Source organism: Thunnus maccoyii, chromosome 13, assembly GCF_910596095.1.
Source record: "Thunnus maccoyii chromosome 13, fThuMac1.1, whole genome shotgun sequence".
Classification (NCBI taxonomy): domain Eukaryota; kingdom Metazoa; phylum Chordata; class Actinopteri; order Scombriformes; family Scombridae; genus Thunnus; species Thunnus maccoyii.
In genome coordinates, this window is record NC_056545.1 from 30,243,202 (window position 1) to 30,263,248 (window position 20,047).

A 20,047-nucleotide genomic window follows, 5' to 3' on the forward strand; every position below is an offset into this window, starting at 1 on the left:
CTTAAATTAAAATGATGTACTACCCACAAAATTGCATTCAAAAATCCATTGCAATAGTATAGACTTTACATATAAAATAATAAAGGTTAACAAAGGTCATTTTAATAGAACTTTTGACATAAAAAATAAAATAAATCTGACTGAGAAATAACCACATAATATTTTGCATTTGAGTCAAGGCAAGCAGCAATTTATCACTGCTGTATGTTATAGATTTGAAAAAGACCAACAGCTGAGAGATGGCTGGTAAAGAGATTAAAGATACACAATATTCCTCCCTGCATTACATTAGTATAGAGGTTATGCATGTGTGTACAGTATAATTAGATAATTATCATACAATTAGATTATAATTAGATAATATATTAGAACATGTAATACTATCAAAAAGTAATTCTGAAAACATAGAAACAATATAGAATATAATGTTCTTCATTCAGTGGCCATTTACTATACATTCCTATTGATTTGGTTGACCTGCATTTGGCATTAAACTAAAAGCTTTCTTGACACAACTTAATAACTAGACTTATCAATGCTGATGTGCAAAATGTGCTGGATCTCCCACCTAATGCCTGTCAAACATGGCCCACCTGTCTGCACGTAGTCAAGACCAGATAAAGGAGTCATTTGATTCAAAACTATGATACAGTCAAAAAATAATCCTTCATTATATTAAGATTAAAAAAAACCTGTCAACTGCTGTCTTTTGTATTTTCTTTTACTTGGACTTTTTTTCACAGGAGGATCTATTCATCAAGAGATAAAGAAATCCATATAAGAAATGAGGAGAGTATATGGATGACTTCTGTTATGTTTGTGTGTTACATAAATGAGTGGCCTTCCTACAGTGCACTGTGCTTTGTTGCTGAGCACAAGCGGCTGATTCAGAGCCTCACATGGGTCAAAGGCAAAAAAAAAAAAAAAAAACCCAAGAGCTTGTTACTCAGCAGCCATCACTCCCACCAAGCTATGAATACAAAAACGGCATACATGCATGTAGATGGAGCACAGACAGTCTGAAGAACAAGTGTGTGGTATGATGGAAATCCACATGACATTCCATTATTCTGTCATTATGAATAGACTGACTTGCTTTTCCGCCTATGCAGTACTCGTACTGTCAACACCATCCAATAGATGAATAAATTAGATCAAATCAAGGCATTAACTATCTACAATATATAGATAATAAAGTACAAATTGCCACTTAGGAACTGTAAAAAACCTATTAACGTCTGGAGGGAGGCTGAGCCTTATGTTTCACTTTTTAATAAAGCAAGACCCTCCCCAGCCGTATCTCAAAATAACAAAACAGTATTGCTACAACTAACCAATAACGTAAAGACGCAAAGCATAAAGGATTTTTGTACATTTTTCCAATACACCAACAATGTGCCCATGACAAGTAAAATTAGCAATTACCAAATTATTGATCGCAAGAGTGGAGTTGATTTGATTTTACGTGTAAAGTGATATATTGAAACAAAGCTTTCAGTGTCTTGGTTACAGTTTGTCTGTGGAAGAAGCAACAATAAAGTGTACGCACTCAGATGATTTGCAGAACTGATCATATTAGCGACGCTGTAAACAGTCTCAGTCAGCATGTATAATTTCACTGATTAGTGGAAAACGGTGATGCTGAACTTGCATCATATTAAAGGCTGAGTTGATAGGACACATTTTACTTTCCTGCACTAATATAAAATAAAGGAGCGACTGTAAGCTGTGTATGCTAGTGAAAAAATGAAGCACACTTTACTAGATGCCATACGACTACGGCATGTGTTTTTCTTCTTAAAAATTGACAGATTTGAGATTTTAATTTCAGAGAAATAGAGAAATGTGAGTGTCTGTTTGTAATTGGAACATTGTAATTACATGGTATGCATCTTAAACAACTAGTCAACCGGGAGGAACTTCTTTACTTAGAGTCATTATTAAAGGTCAGACTTAAGTGTTGAGTGCAGAGCTCCTCTGTGATCTTAATTCCCTGTGTATCTGTCATGTCTGCAACCCTGTATCTTTTATTTTCAAGGATTACTTCTTTTTTTTTTTGGGGGGGGGTTTTAGGTTGAGAATTACAAAAGCTGCGGTGGAAATTATTAATGGGAGCATTTTGGGAGCACATTGTGTTAACTCTAATACTGAGCAAATATACCAAACAACACGGGGGACTAAATTCCCAAATGTGCTCCAGTGCAGAAAGGGCTTAATTCCTGTCTCTGCTGGCAGCTAACCCACGGACAGCCATGCAAGGAATACAGTATATGAGAGATTGAAATGACTGATATTGAAAGCAAGCATTAAAATGTAACAAGTAAGAAAAAAGTAAGCTGTGATGCCTATATGTTGTTTTGTTGGCATGCAGATGGACAACTGCTGGTACACACATACACAGCTTATACTCATTAAAGCCACTGTAGAGTTAGAGAGAAGCTCATTCTTGCTATACTGTGATCACTGCACTTCTGCAGCAAACCTGTATCAACTGTGGCTTGTTTTTCACTTCTCCTCGCAGCTAAATTGATCCATTATTGTAACCAATTGTTCAGAGAGGGCACTCATTCATTTTTCTGGTCTGCAGCAGTTACTGTTTCAAGGAGTGGAAAAAGGTAACGGAATAAACATCACTCCACACTCTACAGACCACATTAACTCAATCTGGCATCTTGTATTTTGTCTTGCATACGAACTGCACCGAATTCTGTCGAGTGTATCTGGTCAGAATTGAAGGCACATACCCTTGAATTGGGTCCTGTGAGCTACAAAGCACTTTCCTCTGGCGATGCATGATAGTAGCTTAATATCCAGCATAATACATCACTGGAGAAGAGTAGGGAACAGCTCAGAGCAGCTTGTGACAGGGTGACTAAACTGCAGAACATGAAGGCCACAATTTTCAGTTAATGCTCAGTAACTCCTTCACCAAGTGTTTTTGACCTCATAAACTTTGAATTTGACCTAAAAAGATAAAATGATTTTTCCGGCATACAAAACTAGAGACTGTGAGAAGTATTTGACAAAGTCATAAAAGCAGGAAATACAGAAATAGGGTAGATCAGTGTTTAAATAAGTGAACTGTCATTTGATTTGTAGTCAAGGACTTTAGTAAAATAGGAGCAGGGAGGAATGAGAAGAACAACATGGAGAATATAAGCAGTGAAAACAAAACAAATGAACATGAAGTGCAGGAAGATCATCCATATTCATGAAGCAGACTTTGCAATGTTGCATTTCATTAACATCTAAGCTGAAAATGAATTTGTGATCAAACTGCAACACTGATTCCACAGTGAAAGAGTCTCCGCTCATACCTATTCTTGTGTAAGGTAGACATAGCGACTCACAAAGAAGAAAAAAAAAATCTTATTTTGTGCTCCCCTTGATAATAGTTGGAATGTGACAGCTTTTATTATGGCAAGACAGGTAGAATCAAAGCCCAGTAAAGATTTTGACATTGAACAGATGTGACGGCTCGCACCAGCGTTGAAATACTGTGTAAATAAAGCATGAAAATGAAAGCGGAGAAGGTCTCTGTAGCTGTTGCCTGCATGATGCTGTGAAAGAGGAACTGATCATGTATTTATGTAATGAGTTCACAAAGAGCTGGAGGAGTTTAAACTGTAGAAATTATGATTGTCCAAAATTAATCAAAATCATATGGCCACTTCCTGCACATTAATGGGAAGACACACAAGGAAAAATTATAGTCAAGAGGAATAATGAAACTAGCTGGTGTTCATGTAGCAAATTCAAAAGGACAGTTGTCATCATGAGGACAATAATCTATATTTTTTAATCTTATAAATCCGTCCACATAGTCAAACTTGTCTCCTAGAAATGACATTTATAGACATCTAATTTGAAACAGCAATCTCTGGTGTCAAAGTCCTCCGCTCTGTATGCCCACCATCCTCCTCCTCCCTGTGACTCTGCTGCAGTACATCAACATAGCACTTCCTTCACTCAAAAACCTTACCTTATGTCATTAAGTAATATATAAACATCATTTCTAGGAGACAGGGTTAAAGTAGCACATGATGGTTCGGGCCCTGCTAATGCACCTCTCTTACTGATAAAATGACAGGAAACAGAGTAAAAATATCAAAGTGGTTTCAGGAATAAAAAGCCGCAGCATTACGGTACAGAGGCATACGGTTGGCTGTGTTTCAATATGGAAAAGGTTGTTGCTATGATTTAAATGACAAAATCTGCGTTGTTGTCAATAAGCCATGTTTGCTCTCATGTCCAGATTTGTAATAAATTGAATTAAAATCATAATTATCTGGCCAGCACTGCTTCCACTCACCCAGCTAAGACACACTGAGGCAGCTGCAACCTCTTGAGACACAAGGTCAGTCCATGGATGTATCAGAGATGATCTGCATTATAATGAAAACGGCTAATAGACTGTTTATCCAGAAAAGATGTTCTGCCTATGATTGAAATTGTGGATAAATTCAGTCAAAGCTAAGAGCACATCATTTAAAAAATATTGACATTAGAAATATAACAGAATGATTCAGATAGCAGCCACAGCCGACTGCAGAAGACATCTCACATTTCATTTTGTAGCTGTATTTACACAGATTTCCTGTGTTGGTGTTGGCTGATATATCAACTGGTCAAAGTCTAAATGTTTGATGGGTACACTATAGGGTATGATCTGTTATACTGGCACACAAGGAACCTAGTTCACCTGGTACTGTATACTCAGTTACCTCAGGACTGCCTCACTTTTCTCTTGCTTCTGTGTTTGTATTGTGGAAACACAGTAGGGGAAAAAAAATCACATCTCAATTTAGAAATGTCGTCTTTAAAATTGCTTAAGTTGCTGTTTAGGCGTTTGGTTGTTCAGTGAAACATTCTTTGATTAAAACGTCTTTTTTCTATGTTTTTTTTTTTTTCTTTTTGCTCAGTACTGATGTACTTGCAGTAACACAGTTTGGGATGTTTTATAAGGACAGATGCTATTTGCTGACTGCCAGCTTGCCTTCAGAGAGGACTAAGCATAATTTGATCTGGTTACCAAATGCAATTATGCCTGATCTTATTTTGGAAGGATTAAAGCTAGTGTAAATCAATTTAGTATCTGGAGAATTACACAGCATGCCGCTACACAGGTCAGCAGGTAGCTGTGGTATATGTTAACACGTTTAAGTGACACTGTTCTTTATTTACATGCCAGGGGTCGGATGCATAAAACTCTGTGTAGATTCATGACTAAAACTGTGTGTATGCATTTTTATCAATCTCTGTCATTGAGGAACTGGGCACACGAGCACAAACTTCATTTCCACTCCCACAATGAGCCATAACTGGATAAAGACACACCCTGAAGCAGCTGTTTTTATATCAACATGCTGCCTGCTTCACCAGTCTGTACATCAGTCAGTGAAACAAACAGGAAAGAAGGAGTGCAGTTTCACCGATTGTGCTGCACTAGCAAGGTTCTCCGACAGCAGAACAGCTGTCATTATGCACAACCATTACACACAGCTGTGCGGCTCTTTATGGCGTCCTTATCATTAATTCATCACATGGACCTGTGAACCATCATCAGCAGTCATATCTCAGAAATGTAACCAATGAGCAGTTTGTAGCTCATATCTAAACCCACTTTACAACTAAGGACAAAATAATATTAACAGCAAAATAAAATGTTGACTCCTGTGCAAATTAAAATAATGATAAAATTAATCACACTAAGGTAATTGATTATGTTTATAAATAGCCGTCTGATTGGCATTAAACACAAAAAATAAAAAAATAAAAAATCACAGAACCAGTGCAAATGGTTATCAACATAAACAATTCCATTTCTCAACTTATATTTCATCTCCATCTCATCACGTCACCGTCAGATGGCTTTAGAAGCGTGTGTGATGTGTACGCTGTACATTCTGTGTTTATATGTGCAGGAAATCACATGCATGGTTTCTGTGCATCGTTTATGCATCTGGCCCCAGGTGTTTGCTAAAAAGCTAAATATAACCACGTTGCTCAAATATCAAATGTTAATTACAATGTTTTTCTTAATGAACCCACTATTGCAATCAATATGTTTGGTCTGTCTTTTTGCTCATTGTTAAACTGGTTTGATATTGAATGCATGCTGAAAATCTGATGGGTCAACAATCCAATAATATGGGTTAATACTCAGCTCTGCTTGACTGGAGGTTATCCTTTATTCTCATATAAACAGACATCTCAAGCAAATCTTTTTTCTCTCTCTCTCTCTCTCCATTCTAATTTGATGTGCCTGTGCACTCTGCCCTCTCAGCTGCACACTGGAATACGGGTTTGAATAGACAGTGATTGAAAAGATGATTTAACAACAGTGTCTTTAACACAGGAGTCCTCACAAATGGAAGCGCTTAGCTCTGCTGTCACAAAGAGAGCAGCCTGTACTGATTCTCTGGCTCTCATGTCAGGTCGCACAGCTCTCTCATCTGCTGCTTTTTAACCCTCTGAGGTCTGAGACATTTTTTTCCTATTATTAGTGCCTTGACTCTCTTAATATATAAACATTTGTATAAATTCAGTACTTGTTACAAGCAAGTCATTGATATCATTTTTTTCAGCACAACATGGGCTATTTGAATATGTATGCTGCAGTGATATTACCACTTAATAAAAAATTAAAAGACCGAGAAGAGAAATAAAATGGAATTTGAATTTTTTAACCATTTTATCCATTTTCCAAAAAAAACAAACTATGTGGAAATGATTACAATCTTCACATGTGTAGCCCAAGGCCTTAGGTAAAAAAAAGAAAAAAGAAGTCTCAATTGCACAGAGAAACATAACTATTACTATCAATATTACTACATTTGTATCACATATTCATTTCTGGATGATTTTTATAACAAAACAACTATGTGCAAATATTTACTGCCTTCACATTTGTAGACCAAGGCCTCAGATGAAAGACAAACAAAAAATAAATAAAATGTCTATTCATAAAGTCTCTATTGCACTGAAAAAGAGAAGTTTTTTTTACATTTTTATCAAAACTGCCCATATTTGTTTCTTGGTGTATTATCTTGGAGTTTTATTTTTTAATGGAAAACGGCATTTTTGCCGCCACACCAATTCTACCGAGCTGATCTTGCTGTTCATCAATTTCTGTTGAGTAATAAAATGTTTGCAAACACAATAAAACACCAATCAGAATAAATAAACACATGCTCCAATCGTCCAAGTGTGCGTGGAGGTAGGAACATTTCTTTACATATCTCAGTACACTTCAGATAACTATCCTGACACATTATTTACTCTCTGAAGCTTGCCTCTGAGTTTCAGTACATTTCTAAAAGCTCAGGACACAGCATAGATCTCCAATCACGTTTGTAAATCGGCTATACGCCATTTTGCAATCATCATTGGTTCAGCTCTTTGCGAATTATTGCTTTTATACTTTTTTGAAAGTGTCTAAAAATAACACAGTGGTTCCTTAATGTATTATTAAGACCCTGGATGAACAAGAACAAGTGACAGCTCATTGCAACGGCTGAATGTAAAGTCTCTAGCATGCACCGTTCCAGAGATATTCTAAAAATAGTAATTAGAGTACCCTTATGTTGTATATGACATCATCAACCCCAGAGGGTTAAAAGGGTATCTGGGGAATCGTTTGAAAAATGCCACTACATCCTGTAGTCTGCAGGTATGCTCAAAGTTAAAGGTAATAATAAATTTAAATTATTGGTATAGTGTGAGAGCTTTATATATTATGATATGTAACAGCAGTATGAGTAACAGTCTCTAAATAACTCCTGGGAATACAACTTAGACTAGGCTACACATTTGTAATTATGCTTAGAAACCATAGGGCTTGACTTCTTCACCTCCTGCCATGACACTGCCATGACAATAAACCACATTAAAAACCGGATGAACTGTAGAGACCATGGTGCAACAGGTCAGCCAGTAACAACCTGCCTCACCGCAACACATTACAAAGTGGGCAGAAGGTGTACGACAGCGCTCTGCCTCTTTAACCTTCCTGTCAACACACGAGATGACCCCTAGCACCTCAACACTCCCTGCACACAAAAAGCTCACACTCAATGATCCTCTGCTCAAGAGATATTGAATGAGTATAACTGATGAACAGCCGCTGCACGGACAACCTCCACATATAGTAGTAAACAGTATATCCAGCTGAATAAGGCCACACAGACTGTACTTTGCCTTAAGATAAGCTCCCACAAATCCAAGAGTTGAGCTCAAGTGCAGAAACAGAGAAAGTTAAAGCAGAAAGCAGACAAGAGACCAATGGGCTTCTTGCATGAATGTGTTGTCTTATTTTTCTCTTGCATAAAGCAATAAGAGGAAAATAAGAAAATCCTACTTGGGATTCAACAAACTCTCTTAACTGTCTGAACTTGTCGTAAATTATATTGTTTGTTTTTGTTGTTGTTGTTCATTTCAGTATCATATTTAATCTCAAAATTAATTCACATTAGGAGATTATAATTGTAAGTCTAGAGTCAGTCTAAGTCAGGTCTGGACCTCTAGTAAATTCTGTTCGTACCTATGAGAAAATTCTAAGTATGAAAAAAATTGATGAATGCCACAAATGTTCTTAAATCACTTGTACATGCATTTGAATAATGAATCTGTTTGTACAAGTGCTTAAGCATGAGGTCCACTGTACATACCATGAAGATGTGGAGAGCCATCATTTGTCTCCACTGTCTTGTGTTGTTTAATTGCAGTACATTTTCTAGTGTTCATCTTATGACTGCAAAATGACCAAGGTTGTATCGGTTGCCCTCAACTGTTGAAGATCATGTGTTGAGTTGAGACAGGGAGATTTAAACCGTCACTTTACAAGGTGAAGTTTTGAATAAGAACATCATGTGAAAGAGCGAACAGAAGGGAGAACCTCAAGGGAGAGCATAAAGGGAAGAAATGCAGAAGTGAAGAAGGTCATTCAGAAGTGTTAATTTATGGTGTGTCACTTAGTGACAGCGAGGCAAGTTCTTTTGCAAAGAGCATGAAAAAAAACACATGATAAAACTAACAATCTACAGCAATGCTGGACAATCTGCAAGGCTGTGCTGAGGCAGACAAGTGCTTTGAGCTAAATGCTAACATCAGCATGCTACAACGCTAACATGCCGATGTTTAGCAAAACCACAAATGCCATCTTTGTGGTGGTGCTAGAGGTGAAGTTAGGGGATCATCCAAGTCAGTAGGATAAAACCTCTCCATTTGGGAGATGTTGAGCCAAAAATCTGTTCAGTGGTTTAAATATATGTTGTTATTAATCAGAATAAAATACATTCAGTACTTCCTCTATCATTGTATACATTTCTGTCATTTTTGCTGCGCCTTTAAACTCGCCTTTAAAGCCTGATATTAACCTCCTGAAGCAACTCCGTAAAATGTATCTGACAGCTTCACTTTCATAGTGATGGATTACCAACTGTTTGAAGTTAAAGTCTGTAAACTGCAAACAAGGAGCTCATGTTTACCAGCCTGGCCAGTCTGTGATACTTTACACCAAAGAGAGAAGAGAGGCCAAAGATGCGGTGAGTCCAGCTGTTCTCATGTTGGAATTCTTGTCCGCTGCTCTTCAGGAGAGTTAATACAGTATTTAAATGTCAACTTGTCACTTCCTGTGAGGGATAAAGTGCCCGTACCTAACAAGAGAATTTCACTGGGGCAAACAGGTTGATTATACATGGTCTCTTTTAATAAGGAAGGGACACTGTTCTCCTCTGTTGTTATTACAGCTTCACTGAGAATTAGACTAGAAAAGATGGCTAGATTTTTACATAAAAATCTTGCCTGATATAGCTGGAAGCTTTTTCCTTTTTTTTGCCACAGCATACCATACAATATCAGGATTGCTGAGCAAATCTCAGTGGGATTTGAATATGAGAATATGGGACCACTCATACATTTACATTACCTGCTAGGATATTTGTACGAGGGCAACAGGACACATGCCCCAGGAGCTGCTGGGATGTTAAGTACAATTCCAGCATGGCTTGAGTCTTTTCTTACTTGTGACAGTTTTTACATGCATAATTATTACAAATATTCAGGTTTGCTAAGCGCCTCTGGTTCATTCACTCCCATTCAGTTCCAGACAGCATAGATAACAACCCTCGAGACTAGTAATTCGGTCAGTAATCTATCGCGATAGACGAGAAAGCTGACAATTGCAGAGATGAATCAGAGCAGTTACATCAAGTTATAAACCTTTCAAATCTGAATGACGCTCATCATTTTATATTAATATGCACATCTGGGAATAGTGTGTGTGTGTGCCTTAACCAGATGATATGAGGGGTGTTTCAACATTCCAGTCTTTCAGTGTGGAGTCTTGTGACAACCAGATAAAATATATCAGTGTGGGAATTTTCAGCTTTTACCTGTGTGTTTCAACTGTGATGGCAGCAGTCCTCTTGGCTGTCAGACTTTGATACCGCTGTATTCACACCTCTCACGCCTAACATTTTGTGTGATTTCAGCAGAAAATGTGAACTTTCGCTGCATTGTGTTTTACTTGGCTGAGCCTTACCTATTGCATTCCACTGAAGCTAATGTATCCATTCCCCCCTGCTCAGACCCCAGTGAGTTACACAGCCTGTTGTGTCAGCCGCTGTGGTGAAACACATGGCTGACTCCTGATTACATTAGAGACATATTTGTGGAGTCAGTATAGGGCTGACTTTATGTCTTCTATTTTACACTGAGTGACAGCGCAGGGATAGAAGTATGCTAATGTGACATTATCCAGGGTGTACTCTCTCTCAACACACCCACACACATACACACACACACACACACACATCTAGAGAAAGCAGGTAACTGTTACTGATAAATCAACACTGCTCTGTTGCAACAAGCATGAAGGCTCCTGTGTAAATGAGTAACTTATTTCAGTAAAGTCTGTGGCATTTGCTTGACACGCCGCGTATCTTCTCGAAGCAAAAAATCATCTGTATCATCCGTCGTCGTTCTATCTTTGCAAATGCCATTGGCTTGGGTAGTATTCCTTAAGGATCTACCACTTTCTGTGTGTGAGTGACTCAAGTAAAAGACTCACTAGATTTTAACTGTTGGGCTGTATTGCTGTTCAGAGAGCTGCTCAGTATTCATGTCTCTCTTTTTTTTTTGTCACCTCCCAGTCAATTCCACTCTAAGATCTTGTCTGTCTCAGAGCAGTGAGCACCTGTGTAGCGTTGCGGCTCTAAATGGAGTGCCTGTCATAGGTGAAGTGCAGTCACCCTTCTTGTAGACACCCTTTGCGTGCATTTGTGCAAGTGAGTGTGTGTTTGTGAGTACATTTGTACCTGGGTATGTATGTTCACATCCGACTGAGGTTTATGGCGGACGATTAACCACGTCTGGTAATTTGGCAAGAATTCACTCAATTAGCTTCTTCCCATTACGCTAACGAATCATTTCAACAGCATCGCCTTGCGCATTAGCATAATGGCAGTGCCAATGGAGCATACTGTATTAGAATGGAAAGAATGTCTTTGTGCACTCAAATACCTGCTTCTTGTTTTTTTTTTTTTATTTAAATCCACATTTAAATCCACATTGAATCAGCATGGAAGGATTTTCAGCGCAAGACCCCCAGACACAATATTTACCGCTCCGGTAAGAACAATAAAGCAGGGGTTACAATGCTTCCTTTGTGCTCTGCAGCAGAGGCGTCTGACTCATGGCTCAATCATATTCTGATGCAAAACAAAGTGCCCTTATTATATGGCCAGAAGCAGAGCCAACGCAGCCTCTTTGACGGAGGAGGTCATAATGCCTGAGAGAAAACAGAAGCCCAAAAACAGTACGGAGCTGATAAAAGACAGAAGAATGAGGAAAAGTGAAATGCTGAAATGTTTTCCAACACAACACATTGTAATTCTCCCTGGCTGTCATGTTTTCATGTTCAGTAGTCTGTGTTAATATAACATATTTAACACTTTTATCTCTCATGTTTTAAAAATCGTCCATTGTCGCTACAAATCAGAGCAATTATTGTAATGGAACCAGTGTTGGTATTTCCAAAAAATAGTGGGCCAGAATCCAATGTAAAATTAGACTTAAAAGCTTAATAGAGAGTAAAGAATTGAACTAGAGATTCAACCACTGAATGTAGACAATATAATGCTACTATGACAAGCTTTATCATTTTCCATTTAGCCTGCTGAAGTAAACACTTTTTTTTAAACATTTCTTATTCAGTCTACACTACATTTTGGCCATGGCTGACCTGCTTGTTTTTGCCTGATCATTTTCTACTGACTCAACATGACTGCCAACGCACTTAAACCTCTGATGTTTTTGCCTTGCCTGGGAGAGCCGCTGATGCTTTTTGACATGTGGATGCCGATGTTTGACAACTACCGCTGCTGGTGATTAATGCAAATGCTTGGCTTCAAGGTCCCAAAAAAGCTACTTCACTCCATTTCCTGGGAGCCGAGGGACAACAGATCTACTACTCACTGCCAGATACAGAGCTGCTGTTGCTGCTGTAGAAAAACATTTCACATCCAAAGTTCAGACAGGGAACATATGCATCCAATGAGACTATTGCACAGTTTTTTGGCTTACGTGACTCTGCTAAATGTGGATTTGATGATAAAACGGATAAAACAATCCATGACCAGCTAACTGAACATGTGACCAAGCCCAGCATTAGAAAACAGCTTTTGACACTGGATGAATCAGTTACAACTGGAACACAAGAGGAATCTGCTATTCAACAAGCTAAAACAATGACAGCAGACAGCAGTGACCCAGTGGAAGCTGTGCAGTCCTGTTTATGTGCTGCCCAATGCCATTACTACATCTTTTTCAGCTGTGCTTCATCCATGACCAGTGATGATTGTGAGATACGGCTACCTAAGCTAACTGTGCTTTAGCTGAGAGGCCTTTGTCACATGTTCTCTTGTCCATGAGCTTGAACTAGTGGGCTGTAAAGTGTGTATTTTGCCATGATACATCTATGATTAGTACCTCATTGACACACCACTGCCCCCACCTATTCTTTAATGTCTGCCAAATCAAATAACAAAATATGTTGTTGGTCTGTGCCTTCTAAAACACTGCTAAAAAATGATGATGTTTTATGATGTTACAATGCTATGGTTAAGGTCTGGCTTGGTTTAGGCACAAAAACCACTTGGTGAGGTTTAGAAAGGGTAATAGTTTGGGTTAAGAGACCTTTGTAGTACCAATAAGGGGACAATTATGGCAATGGTTTAAAAAACAGTGCTGACAAACAGTGATCTCCCTTGGAAAGTCCAATGTTTTGTTGAGCCACCTATCCACCCCATCCTCCTCTCTCAGAGGACCTTATCACTAAATAATAACATGTCCTCCTTTCCTGCTTTGTGTCATAATTACTGTTACCACTTGAGAGCTTCTCTCACTTCAACATAAATACATGGGCCCTAAGTGTCTTTGTTAGTTTAAGCCTGACGCAGTTGTCATTTTCCCATCCAGCGCCCACGAGGCACCTTGAGGCAGCAGAGAGCGATTGTGCTTTGACCAACAAAAACCTGGTCTAAAGCCAATGGCGCAGTGTTTCACTGTTATTTTAAGGGCGCGTTATCAAGATAGTAATATGATATATACACTCTGCTTGTTACACACACACAGATGTGCGCCAGGATTACAATGTGAAAAGATTATTCTTGTGTATATCAGCATATTTTAAAAAATACATGTCATCATGGTTGGGCATAATATTTATCAAAATTAACTAATCACAGTAATGACGGATAAAATTGTTTAATTATTTGACCAAATCGTGGCAATACATGTAGATATTTAAACAGACAGACAACAACGGATCAGACACAGATCGACTTTCCTGCTGCATCAATACATGATGACATGAAGAACACATGAGGAAATAAATGAGGTGAAAACAATGATTAAACTAACGAAGGAAATAAATCTGCACAACTTCTATCTGCTGCCAGCAGCAGGATCAGCACCTTGGAGAGCTCCTGATAACTGCGTTAATGATTCTTTACATGATTAAAATGAATGATTTAATTTTTGAACAATATTTAACAAATATTCTTTAACATTTTTGAGAGTACAGTGATCAGGTTTCCATACTATCAGCAATTAAAACCCAACTGATTTGACCTGTTACTCCATGACTGAACAAAACAATTTTAAAGAAACCAAAGCTGTAATTAAAAAAATACATTCGCAACAAATTAATGAACAAGATCTTAAACTGGTGGTCTGGGGGTGACCACGGGAGGGTTCAGGAGCAGCAGGGGCCAGTGTGCTCGTTATGGAACGTGGGCTTTCACTTCGCGCACGAGCAGATCTGTTGCCTCTGCAGAGAAGCGTCCTTCTGACAAATGCACTATCATAATAGCAAACCACCAGGGTGCAAGCGCACCTGGCTCTTAAAGGGAATGGGAGATGACACTGTGATTGGTTTATTGCATGTTACGCCAAAAAAGACACCCATGATTAATTAAGAGACAGGACAACCACTTTGAACCATGCGCCTGGCGCATCGACCATTTTTTCCGCCATTAAAATAGCAAAAGTGGATTTGGACACACCCTCAATGCACTTCTCAGAGGCTGCAGATTTATCAACACATCTGTCCTGCTGCCTTCAGATGCTGCAGGGATTTAATGAACTGAAGGAGAAGCTTTTCATACCATATAAAGCAGCTGTGGACAACAGATACTGTATGAATCACCTACATTCATTTATAGATCAATGCAGACTGATTTACTGACTTTCCTGCTTTAACCACATTTAACATTATTTTCTGTGCCAATTTTGGTTGGAGAGTGTTTAATTGAAATAAACTATTTATATTTTAATCATTAATATGTTGTTGCAGCATGTCTGCAGCAAGTATTTAGTTTGATCCTGTTGATAAAATCACCAAAGCAGCAGCGGATTGACGTTGCGCCACAAATAAATATGGTTCTGAGACATCTGCTCTCAGGGCAACGTCTGTATTTCAACCAAAATACAACTGTCTTTGTGCTGCTTCATTTGAATGAACCTCCCATCTGTCTGCACTTCTTCTCCCACCTGTGCACCGTGCGCTTTGCACTGATCACCAAAACACCACACAGACGAGCAAAGCGAGTTTCAAGGTCAGGAAAGTACCAAACAGTTAGAGCACCGCTCGTGCTAGTCGTTGTGCCTCCACGAAAATACTGCCTCGGGAGTGCATGAAATGTCATCAGAATATTCAAATCATATCCTGCTGGATTAAAAACACAAAGATTTCAGGAAAATACTGCACCAGGCCAGGTGGCAGCACAGTCAGTGCTGGATACAGAGCTGTTGCTGACTGATCACTAGTTAACCAGTACTATAGTCTTGATTACTGTTCACTAGAACAAAAATAAGTTATTTCAGGTGACACTGTTCTTCTAAGGGCAAGAATTCTGTTTCCAAAGGTTGTCACACACATACTGTACCACCACTGCTGTCAATATGCAAATACAGTACACATGAATCCTCAACAGCTTAACTTATCAAATATCGTTCCTTAAGTAACAATATTGTTTCCATTGTATCTACACATAGTTACATTAAAGCATTTTGAAACTCATTATTTACTTATTTTTTTCCTCCTAGAATTACAAGATATAAATAGAAGTACCATTAAATAATAAAATAATGTTTTTTTTGAATAAATACAATAAACAGGATGCAGACGCATTGACTGCAATCAATTTGGTGGAAAATAATGAGCAGATCTACAGCAAGTCATTCCTCTATCAGTATGAGCATGACCAATCTGAGGAGAGTCATCATGTGACTGTATGGGTGCTTAGGTATTAATGTCTGAGGACTGGGAAGATTTGTCTACTCCGTGCCCTCACAAGACACACTCCAATCCTTCATTAATTGCACTGATTGGTAGCTCAAATTCAATTTGAACTCAATTATGCTGCATGACACGCAGTCAGAAGGAGTCAAACACAAATGCGGGGACTTCACCTCAGAGCCAGCGGCTGCAACGCCGACTGAAAGATGACTGTGTTGATGTGGCGGAGACACGCGCAGTAATCAGTTGTCATTTGAAGCAAAGCAGTTAGAAGGCTACAAAAGAAGAGAGCCTGATCATAATGAAGAGGTTCAGCATTACTGCAGGAAGTTCAAGTGACACTTTGTCCATCACAAGATACATTATTAAACGATTATGGCAACTTGTGCTGCTAAATGTTTTGGCAAAGTGCGTCTCAACCATTAGAGAATGGCCCGATTTGAGATGATTATTACACAGATGAAAATGTAAGTGTTCATATGCAGTTCAAATTGTGAGGGTGATTCTATCTTGTGAAACTGGCCCTTACACTGAATTTGTTCTCTCTCTCTGTGAATTCATTGCTTCAGAGACTGTGAGCTCTCTTCTGGCTGTCCATGTTTTGGGGTATTTTAGAATCTAGATGTGTTTGTCTCATTAAGTTGTTGTTTTGAATGAGTCTTAGTTATTTTTATGGTTTTGAGCAGCTCTTAGGTTGTTTTAAGGTGCCATTAACGTTGCGTCTTGAATGAAATCTTTTACACGATTGTATTACAAATTTGATTTATGATTTTATAATTGCATTTCTGTTTAATTCTGATTTTTGTGGCATATCTTGTGTTATCTGTCTCATATTGTTTGTCTCACACTCTAGAAAAACTAAATTAGGCTTTCAAAAGTGCACACACCTGCATATCACTTCTTCTTTTTGCACAAATAAGTAGCACTACATCTTATTGTGTGCCTCTCCCTCCAGGTATGCACAACTTCCTGACTAAAAATATAACAGCGCCTATGGCAAAAAACACAGACAACTCTGACTTCAAGAAAACTCTGTCACCTAATAAATAAACTTAACTGAATTCAGTGGCTGCTGTGACTTCAATTGTTCGTTACAATGCAAATCATACAGAGGCTATAGGCGGCACCACTAGTGGTAAGACAGAGCCACACCCCTCCCTCATGGTCGCACACTATGACAATGACAATTCATTTGCCTTCACAGTTGGAAACAAAGTCCCAAACATTCTGACCTTGTCTTTAGTGGCATTTTAATCACTGTTTAGGCCACATATGTATGACATATTCTGAATTGATTTTGTTGAAGCCTCTTTGCAAAAAAATATCTATGCAAACTCCCTGAACAAATGCATTCAAAATGATATATTTTAACAATTAATTTTACTTAAAAAAAAATTTTTTTTACACTGATAAAACAAAAAGTGGCGTAAAGGTGCCCAGAGGACAAACAGCACGTAAAAAGACTGTTGTCAGAGTGAACAATTAAACAGCAAGTTGTCAGAGGGGTTATAGGCTGATCTTAATTATCTGTTATGTTGAAATAAGTTTTACTGTACATGCAATGTCCCTCATTGTGTGTGTGTGTGTTTGTATGACATGATTGCTATGTGTGTATGTTATGAAAAAGAGAAAGAGTAAATAAAAATATATACATTAATTAGATGTTAAGAGTTAGAGTTAAATTAAATTAAAAATATGATCGGTTGTTTTATAGTGAAACACAAGTGGTAGCTATTTATATTTATACTAATTGTGATTTTTTTAAATTATTTTACCAGTAATCACTTGCTTTATGCTTCTTATTAATTTACCTATAGTAGTAGTTGTACCAGAATATATCTATACTATAAAAGTTAAACTCCATGCAACTATTGGTTCAATCTGCTGGCACCTATTTTGTTCCAATCCAAGCACTCCATACATGTATGTCATTTACTGAAAACTGTTTAAGCATCAATACTTCAACAAAGGACAAATGCAACACACTTCATAGCGCAATCTCCCATCAAAAACCTCTCCAAACACTGGAGTACTTTCACAGCCACCCTACTATTGTAATCAAGATTTGACGATACAAAAAAAAGCTGTGTAACATTCAGCCAGTTGATTTTCAGTCAGTGTGTGTGTGTGTGTGTGTGTGCTAATTAAGAAAAGCAAAGGCTCCATCAGTGTGAAGGCTGGGTACTGTACCAGAGCTCGGTGTGCTGTTGAATGTGATACCTCAAGGCAGTCCACTTTCAATCAGTCTGAGCAATTTGTTTCACTTACCTAGAGAGAGAGGGAGAAAAGAGAAAAAAAAACAAACAATTACATCACGGATTCAGAGTGTGTGCTGCATTAGCACGAGGAGCAGATTCATTCGTTCGTTCATTGTGCGCCGCTTTGGCACTGACTGGCCAAAAGGGACTCACAATTTGATTAAATTGAAATATCATTCAGGATGTGATGGTATGTGACACAGCTATTTGAGCCTGAATAAACTGCACTGTAGGTGGTGGTTTGCTTGTTTAAAATGCAACGCAGCAAGCAGGAGGTTGCAATATCCCACGTGTCCTCCAACACTTCAGTCAAGGTCATGAATTCATTTATTGGCAATAATATCATAGGTAAAGTTAATCATTTCATTTCAAGCTATTGGAATTCTTTATTGCTGTTGCATTAAAGGGATTACAGTAGATAAGCAGGATGAAGCAGGTGCTGGATGCAACACATGTTTGATTGTGCTTCACAGATCAGAATGCAGCTGTCCTTATTTTCCTGCATTTAGCAGCCAGAGATTAACGATGGGACCCAGACTTTGCCTCTTTTTTTTTTTTTTTTTTTTCTGTACAACAGATGACTGACAGTTTTCTTGTTGTACACAGCAAAATAGTGCAAGATCATTCTGACATCATCCACAGTCTGGTACAACAGTTCAGACAATCAAACCCACAAAAGACTTCAGCAGATTGTCAATACACAAGTCATCCAAAATCATTGGCACCTCCCTTCCATCTATAAAATCCCTCTCCCAAAGAAAAACTGTGAAAAAAAAAAAAAAAGCAAAGAACATTATCTCGAATCCCTTTCACTCAGCTCACCACCTGTTCCAGCCATTACCTTCTAGGAGGCTATAAATCACATTCCACCATTTTTTTCCCCCCACTGTTCCACCAATTTTTTTCCCCCCACTGCAAAATGGACCCTGAACTCCTGAGCTCCTTAAGCTGCTTTTCCACCGCTTGGTATGGCTTGACTCAACTCCACTCTATTCCTCTATTTTTTGGTTTGCCATCGAGCAAAAGTTGTGGATGGTATCTGGTACTTTTTTTTGGTATCACCTCCGTTGAGGTTCCAAGCAAGCTGAAACAATACTAAAAGGTGATGTGAAAACACTGCAGAGCACTGACTGGTCAGAGAAAATCATCATCACTAGAATCATCACTTGTGCAACACAGGACATCCTGCACAAACCTGCCATAAGAGCATTTGTTTCCACAGTAAATCATCTGTTGAGTGTTTGACGGTTATTTATTTGTGTTTTAGAATGTAACCGCCATGAAACCATCAGAAAATAATGTTGTTTTTTTTTCTCTCATTCACTGGCTTTGCTCTTACTACTGCCCTCTCTTTATACACTCTCTAGCTCGCTCGACCACCGCTGCTCTCTCGTGCTCGCTCACTCGTGCTCTCAGCTTGCTCGTGCTATATTCAAATTCAAATTCAATTTTGCTTTATTGGCATGAATGTCACAACAACAATACTGGAAAAGCATCAGGAGTCAATGAAACAAAATGATATTAATATAAGATTGAGATATATACGTGTGTGTGTGTACATGTATATGTATATGTGTGTGTATATATATATATAGTATATCCTATGCATGTATTGTGTGTGTGTCTAGGTCATGCATTGTCCCTCAGGTTGTGGTATGTTAATACATATTGGACAGGAAGATATGCCCTGTCTCCTCCTCCTAGGAGTAATTTTAATTTTGAAAGGTCATTCAGCTCTTTGAAATCTAAAATGTTAGAGTTGAACTTGTTAAAGTAAATGTTCTTTATTTTATTGAATGGTTTGTAGGAGGAAGTGCATCTCTGTCTCAATTTCACCTGTCAAACAGTGACCACATATTCTGTTTTCTTTCGGTTGCTGTGATTTTTCGTGTTGTCCTTTTTGATTGCCAATTTGTGTTCACTGAACCTGTACTTGGTTAGGATCTGTCTCTGCTTTCTATCTCTGACAGTCAAGAGATATTCTGCC

At 38.3% G+C, this 20,047-nt stretch overlaps 1 protein-coding gene across 4 annotated transcripts in view; it reads right to left on the reverse strand.

Annotated features, from left to right (window-relative positions):
* ntm (neurotrimin) overlaps positions 1–20,047 on the reverse strand; it is a 447,916-nt gene that overhangs the window by 233,038 nt on the left and 194,831 nt on the right. The window contains exon 1 of one of the 4 annotated variants that reach the window (XM_042430741.1): positions 18,023–18,070. The exons of 2 other annotated variants lie outside the window; for them this stretch is intronic. The gene's annotated coding sequence lies outside the window, so the exon portion shown is untranslated. Of the gene's footprint in view, positions 1–17,992; positions 18,071–20,047 lie in introns of those variants that run through there. One more of the 4 variants, XM_042430739.1, reaches the window with a different exon arrangement.